Source organism: Anomalospiza imberbis, chromosome 5 (genome assembly GCF_031753505.1).
Source record: "Anomalospiza imberbis isolate Cuckoo-Finch-1a 21T00152 chromosome 5, ASM3175350v1, whole genome shotgun sequence".
NCBI classification, from domain to species: Eukaryota; Metazoa; Chordata; class Aves; order Passeriformes; family Viduidae; genus Anomalospiza; species Anomalospiza imberbis.
This window is the reverse complement of record NC_089685.1, coordinates 5814122-5821559: the sequence shown is the minus strand read 5'-3', so window position 1 is coordinate 5821559 and position 7438 is coordinate 5814122. Positions and strand designations below refer to the sequence as shown.

The following is a 7438-nucleotide window of genomic DNA, read 5'->3' as shown; positions in this document are numbered from 1 at the left end:
ATCCCAATGGGAGAAGTTGGGCAATATTTGTTGTTGTTGTTGTTGCTGTTGTTTTTAAATTTTATTGCCTCTTGCTTATGGGCTGAGCCTCATTTAAGCAAGTTTGTTATTTGGAAGAATCTGCTAAATGGGCTTGTGCAGAACCCCCCATTGGATTCAGCTCCCATGGTGCTGCTGAGTGCCAGGCACCAAGCACAAAGTGCACCATTTGTGCTGTGTCATCAGCTTCCTCTCTTGCTGGGGATTATTGCTTTTCCATGGCTGGATGCTTCTATCTTTTAAAGCAGAACAATCAGGAATAAAGAATGTCAAATGAGAAATGAACTATGAAGGACAAATATTTCAATTCCTGTGCAAATAACCTGTCCTTGCTATAGCCCTGGATGATGGTCTGTGAGAAAAAAAAATAAAAAAAAACCCATTACCCAAGTACCTGGATAAACACACCAATTTCATGTTTATTTATGAAAAATAAAGGCAACTCCTGGCCTTCAATCCTCAAAAGGATCATTGTCTTATCTAATTTAGTCTCCTCTGTAGGAAGCCTATTGTTTCCACCTTGTTTCCTGCTTGAAGTTTTGTCAGGTTTCCACTTCCCGTCATGGCTGGTTCAACCATGCAAATGAATTCCTACAACTCTGCATGACATGTCAGTTATTAAAGATTATGCTGGCAGGTCAGGAGAACTTAGAAGTTCATGTTTGTCACAGGGTGCAAGCCTGAGCACAGGTTTTGTGCCATCAGCTTGGTGGAGGTGGCCTGTCCTGCAAAGACTGAAGCTTTTTCAAAGGCTGCAGGTCAGTCAGCCCTGATCACCCAAAACTTTGAAAGTCTTTGTCTCCTTGCTTTGGACTGACTGATGGTAGAGGAGATTAAAAAGATCTCTCTGGGGCTCTGGCTAATTAAGAAGTTACTGCTGCATCTTATACACTAAGTGCCAACGAGGGCTGGTTTATGACATATTGTTTTTCTTTGTCATATATGAAAACAGCTTAAAAATGATGAAGCAGTGATGCTAGGAATAATTAAATCACACTGAAGTAGAGGCTGGTAGCTATGTGACACTGCTTCTGTTGAACTGGGTTTGGTCATTTATAATTTGTAAGTGCAAATATTGCTGGCTCTGGTAGTCCTTTGTAAAGAGACCTGTTGCTTTTTTTTTGTCGCTAAAAGAATAATAGAGGTAGATTTTGAACAGCTGGACTGAAAGAGTTTTACCTGGCTCCCAGGCACAGGACAATGCTACTGAAAGCTGCACTGCAGGCTCACATTTGAATGAGACTCTATTTTGGGAACAGAACAAACTAATTTCTCATTTTGCCATTTATTAGCCAATTGTGTGAAACCATTTTTCATGTTTTAATTCACTCTGCATTAGCAGGGTGTTCATCTTTCTAACCCTCAGGCCACATCGTGCCTTACTACTTTCACCTCTTCTAAGAAAGAATTGCAAGGGAAATCTACTTCTCTGAAAATGAAGGACACAGAAAAGGCAAGTTCCCACCTCGGTGAGCCGGGATGCTTTACGTGTGTTGGGATTTGTGTTTTCTGGGGAAGCACATGCCATTTTTCCTGTCCTCAGCCCTGGTGTACTAACAGAACTCAGGAACTGGAGCCTTTTCTCTCTTCTGCATTATCTGAAAGGAGTGATCATTAATTTCTAATTGTAGTACACACGGTGTAATCCCACTGCTGTCAGGCTGTGCTCTTGCTTACCCATGTGTAACCTCCAGGAGACACTTTATTACTCTTGATGGATGACCCTGGAAGAGCTCATCTTGACTTTCAGATCCTAAGCTGCATTTACAGCCCTGGAAGATGAGAATCTGGAGGAGAAACATTTTGCTAGTAAACAGAGCAAATGAACATACAATAAACCTCTGAGACACAGTAATCCCAGAAACCCATGACACTATTAATAATGGGTCCCTTTCAAAGTGAAGCCACACTTCATGCCCCAGAGCCTTCAGAATTATGTTTGGGTAAACTGCAGACATCACATTCCTTGGAGGGCAATAGCATGTATCTTCCATTTCTCTGATGCAACCTATTTTTTTTTTTTCACTTTATCAGAGATGGATATGGTTCCCTTAAGAATCCTCATTTAAGTAGCTTCAATCTTTTTTCCACTTTACACTTATTGATCTTCTGGGCAGAATGGGCACTCTGGTTAGTGGAAAATTTTAGGGTTTTGCAGTACTCTCCTCCTGAGAGTTTTTACTCTCAGGAAGGATTGTAGAATCACAGAATGGTTTGGGTTGGAAGGGACTTTAAATATCACGGAGTTCTAACCCTCCTGCCACAGGCAGGGACACCTTTCATTAGACCAAGTTGCTTCAAGCCCTGATGGAGGTCTGTGTGCTCAGGTTCCTGGCTTTGATGGCCAGTGCAAGGTTTTGAGCTGGTCTGTGGCATCCCTGCAAAGTGCTCTAACAGCACTGGGGAGCTGCTCATCTGCACTGAGTTCTCTCACACTCAGTTTGAGCTTAGAAACCAAATCCCAGCTCAACCACCATGGCTCAGGTTCACAAAGCATGAGGTATTCCCCTCCCCATCCAGGCAGGGCTGCATCAGGGAGCTGCCAGCATTGCAGAATCCCTGCCAGCCTTTGGGGCTGCAGTGTCCACATCCCATTTGAGGGAGTGGGGTGGGATCTTCTCCTGCTGCTGAGTCTCCTTCCTGGAGTTTACAGCTGTGACACTGGGCCACTGTTGTAATTGTCAGTTTAGCAGTTTTCAGGGCTTTAATAGACTGTATTTCTGAAAATTTGCCTTCCTGCTCTACAAGTGTTATTGATTATAATGTGTGTTGGGTTGCAGCTGGAACAGTAATATACTCATAATGGATTTAATATTTTTTTATTTTTTATTTTTTAACCAGACGTGGGGGTTAAGTGGATACTACATTATTCCATTATTATAACTACAATATTATTTTTCTTTAACCAAGATTGTTTATTATGCAAGCACTGAAGCACAAATGTGGAACAAATGAATCTGATATCAAATTAATGCTGCGATCAGGTTCCCCCCCCACTTCCCTCTTTAGTTGCCATAACAATCTATGATCTTGAAGCAACAATAAAATTAGAATTGCATTAAAGGTGTTTACATCATGTACGCTCTGTATCCCATTATTGTTTTTCACTGTAATAAAAGCATTGAATACTTGCTTTGGAATAGAACACCATTACATCTCTTGCCTTGCCACATCTCACATTGCTTTTTGCAGCCAAAACTTGTTTGTTTTTTAATCTTTGTTTTGAGAACACAGATGGTTATTCTGGGCTGGAACTTCTGGAGGAGGGATGATTATGTTTTTTAAGATAATGTTTGCCTGTAAGATGCAATTCTGGATGTGCTACCTTGGGATTTCAGAACTTCAAAGAATTGCATCTCTGCTTTTAAATGTGTGGCAAATCTCCACCCTGATGGCTGTGGAAAGTACATCTTCCAGTGGAAAGTACGTCTTCTAGCTCTTTGCCTTACTTACTGACAAAAAGCAAATTAAAGGAAGAAGATTTTCTCAGCATGTACGTGTCCGTGGGTCACATGCATGCACACCAATATGTGTATGAATTAACTTCCCCTCCTCACAACTGCACAAGCTTCTGCCCCTGGGGAGAGGATGAAAGGAAAAACATGACAGATGTTAGTCATATTGCTGGGTGCATGACTTTAAAGTGCTCTGGTAGTTCAGCTACAAGCGTTATGGAAAAACATTTATGGAATAAAGACGCTGTTATCGCAGGATCTCGGCTGTGCTGGGCATCATGGAGCCCCTTTTCTGCTGCTCCTATCCAGTCTGGCACATTATTCCTTGCTGTGACATCTTTCTGTGTAGCCTTTGTAGATAATCCTTGTGATAAAGCTTCCTTCAAAAAAATTGAAGTTTTTAATTTTTAAATACATAACGTGATCACCTTATGCTGAGTCTGGACTTGAACAGAAATACCATGAGAAGATTTTCCTTCTCCACTTGCTAAGCTTGCTGTTCTCAGATGCAAACCACCCTTTGATTTTTTTTTTTTTTGCAAGTTTAGTCTTTGTTAGGAACACAGGATCCATCTATTTATGAGCATTGTATGTGATTATTTCCCTGATTAATCTGAATAGAAGATGTTCAGCAGCCAGCTAATTCTAAAGCCTTTCCTGGTGGCACTAACACACCTTTGAATTCTTTATTTCAGATTCTATACAACACTGAGGAGAATTCCTACACTGGGCACAGGGATTTGGTGGGGGAAGGGGACAGATAAAAGAAAATAAAATGCCATGTAGGCTGAGAGATGAATGTAGTTAGCTGTCATAAATCTCTGCAGACAAGATCCCTCCAGAGCTGGATTCATCTAGTGATCCCCTCACTGTCTCCAGTCCTAAAGATCAAAGAGTGGTGGATTAAGTAACATGTATTCTGCAGTGATGTGCTGCTGTTTGCAGTGATGTGCTGCTGGGGATTAGCGAGGTAGGAATCACCTAAATAAAAGATCACAGCACCACAGAGCAATTCTGACTGGAAAGGACCTTGTGAGGTCCGAGTTCAATGTGCTGCTCAGGGCTGGGCCGACTTCCCTGTTAGCTCAGGTTGCTTCAGGGCCATGCCTAGTTGAATTTTGAATGTCTCCAAGGTCAGGGATCTCACCTCCTCTCCTGACTCCCATTCCAGAGATTAACGCCTTTCATGGTGAACTTTTCCTTCCCTGTATCTAATTGGAAGTGCCCTTCCTGCAAATTCTTGTGCCTGTCCTGTCCATGGATCTTTTTGTCCTTTTGTTGTAGGCTCCTGAGGAACATCTGTGTCTGTCCACTTTGGGTTGTTGAGCACAGCTGTAAGATCCCATCCTTCCCCACTTCCCCTGAAGCTGTGTCTCCTCCAGGATGAACAAACTCTCTGTGTCAGTATCACCACGCACATCATGTGCTCCGGCTCCCTCAGCATCTTGGACAATAACCAAACTGGACTCACTCCAACCATCTGACCACTCTCTTGGTGGCCCAAAACTGGCCCCAGGGCTCCAGATGTGATCTCACAAGTACCAAATAAAAGTGAGTAATCAATTCCCCTCACCCACTTATGGAGCAAAGGAGATGCTCTGGGATACCATGGCTACTAATACTGCAGAGCCTTTTGCCAGCTCTCAGTGCCAGTGACCTGTACAAATGATGGCCTTAGGCCTGTTCTCACTGTGTAAAGCTCACACTGATCCAGGAAAAAAGTCATTAATTGTTTCAAAAGAATCCAAAGACTAAGTGATGCTGTGTGTGGGCTTTTACTCTTCACTGTGGCCTGTCAGGATGAGGGCTAAGGTTTTCCCAGGTGGTTGGGTGTCTCCAGCTGCCAGTGACCTTTCTTGGTCTGTTTTGGTGATGGTCCCTGTGACCATATTCATTGGCTGCAGGGGCTGCTGCCAGGCTAACTCAGCAGAGCCACTTGGCTGCCATGGTGACTCACTGCAGGTTCTGGAAATAGTACTGGACCAGTTCTCCCACATGCTCCTAACCAGGCTTTGCACCCTCAGGCATCTTCTCATCCCTTGGCCTGGGGCTCTGCCTTCACCCTCAGCGTCATGTTGTAAAGAGAAAACAGAAAGAGTCTGAAATAAGAATGAAGGTCCTGCCCCACTAATGTTTAAGGGCCATGAAGCATCCCATAGAAAACCTAAGTCAAGTTGCTGACCAATGTTCACATTGGCTGCTGTGCTCAGGCAGGATATGGACCAGTCTGCCTCAGCTGCTCTTGGAAAGGGGAAGGGAAATGGGTGGACTTTGCTGTGGGCACTGGTGTAGCAGTGTGGCCAAGAGAGCTACTTTTAATTTTCATTAAAGTGGCTGCTCAAATGTCTTTACAGATGTTGTCCTCAAGTCTTTCTTGGTATTGGTACCAGTGACTAGGAAGAGCCAGCTGGGGCTGGGAAAAGGAGAGAGGAGAGCAGAAGATGCCCCGTGCTGGCCCTTGGTTTGTGACCACACAGAGAATGTGCTCATGCTGTGTTGCACGACAGAGGCACCTCCGCGGCACCTCCAAGTGTGACATGGTGTAGCCCTGCCAGTGTCGCTCTGTGTCCAAGGAAAATCTCACTGGCCTTACTTTGGAGAATGGAGTTCCTTGCAGACGTGCCTATATTGTCTCCAAGACCTCAAATTTTGTTCTTGCATGAAGATCCAGCTCCTTGGAGGTGGTGTGCTGGGTCACCTTGCCATCTCCCAGGCAAGATGTGTGCGACTATCAAACCTTTGAACTTCCACATTTTAGAGCAAATGTTTATATCATGGGCATTTACTTTTTTGAGAAATCACACAAAGCCCACACTGGCTACTTGACTACTTTGTTCTTCTGGTGACCCAAACCACAAGGTTTGATGCAACATTTTGACATACTCAGAGCTGTATTTGGGCCTTCCTTTGGGTGACCTAGAGCTAGACAGATCAGCTCAGAGGGTACTCCAGTGATTTGTAACATGCTTTCTAGTTGAGGGCATATATTTTTTATGGTACAACAAACGAATGATTAATAGTTGGCATAGTGATAATGAGAACTTGAAGACTTTGAGCACTACAGAGTCAAATGCAAGCCTTGGCACATCTTTGCTGCAAAACTTTCATGGTGAGGTATTGAAAATGGAGGCTCAAGAACCAGCACCACTTAGTAACACTAACACCCTACAGAGAAAAACATTAAAAAAGTATAATATGCTTATTGAGAAATGCAAAAAAGAAAAAAGGGAAATACTCAGTTCAGGTTTTTCACTGTAAGAAGACATTGAATGTTTTCACAGAATCTTCTTTTTCCATTTTTTAAAATTCAGTTGAAAGCTGCTGCTTTTTACTGTTAACCCTCCCTATCTTCTTTCCCTTGGCACAACTTTGCTCACTGAAATGTTACATGGACAAAATCTCTGCTTTCCAAGATCCTGCCAAAGCTTCTCTTTAATTCTAGGCATATAATAATTTCTCCAAAAATTTACTCACCAGCCACCAATAAGAAGTTTTTTCAAGGATACAGATTTCCTCCCACTATTATCTCTTGATATTCTGTGAAGGAAAATGGCATTCAGACATCCGTGGGACACTGAGGTATATGAGGAGCTGCTGAAGACTACAGCTCAGGTTGGCCACAAAGCCCTTCTGTTTTGAACAGCTTGTGCTGCACAGTGCAGTAACCAAAGAGGAGCTTCTTAGTGATGGCAGCTCGTGAAACTAGCCCTGGTGATGTGAACTGGCAGTCTCAAAATGCTTCTCTGAAAATGCAGTGTGCAGGAGGAGCTTTGGCTTGGTTATCCCCCGCTGGGTCCTTTCACTTTGCTGCAACATTTAGCCTGGAAGTGAAGGATCACCAGAAGTATAAATAAAATTTTGAGGGTCAGTGTGGCAAAACCCTCTGCTCCTACAAGATGCCTTCTGAAATCATCTCCAAATCAGACTTTCATAACCCACAGGGA

The 7438-nt window shown here is 43.3% G+C and overlaps 1 long non-coding RNA gene across 1 annotated transcript; it reads left to right on the top strand.

Moving 5' to 3' along the window:
- Positions 1-1000: 1000 nt before the first annotated feature.
- LOC137473629 (uncharacterized) lies at positions 1001-7097 on the top strand. Its single transcript, XR_010998896.1, has 3 exons — positions 1001-3462; positions 4779-5045; positions 5849-7097. It is a non-coding gene; the product is annotated as an uncharacterized lncRNA (long non-coding RNA).
- Positions 7098-7438: the final 341 nt, after the last annotated feature.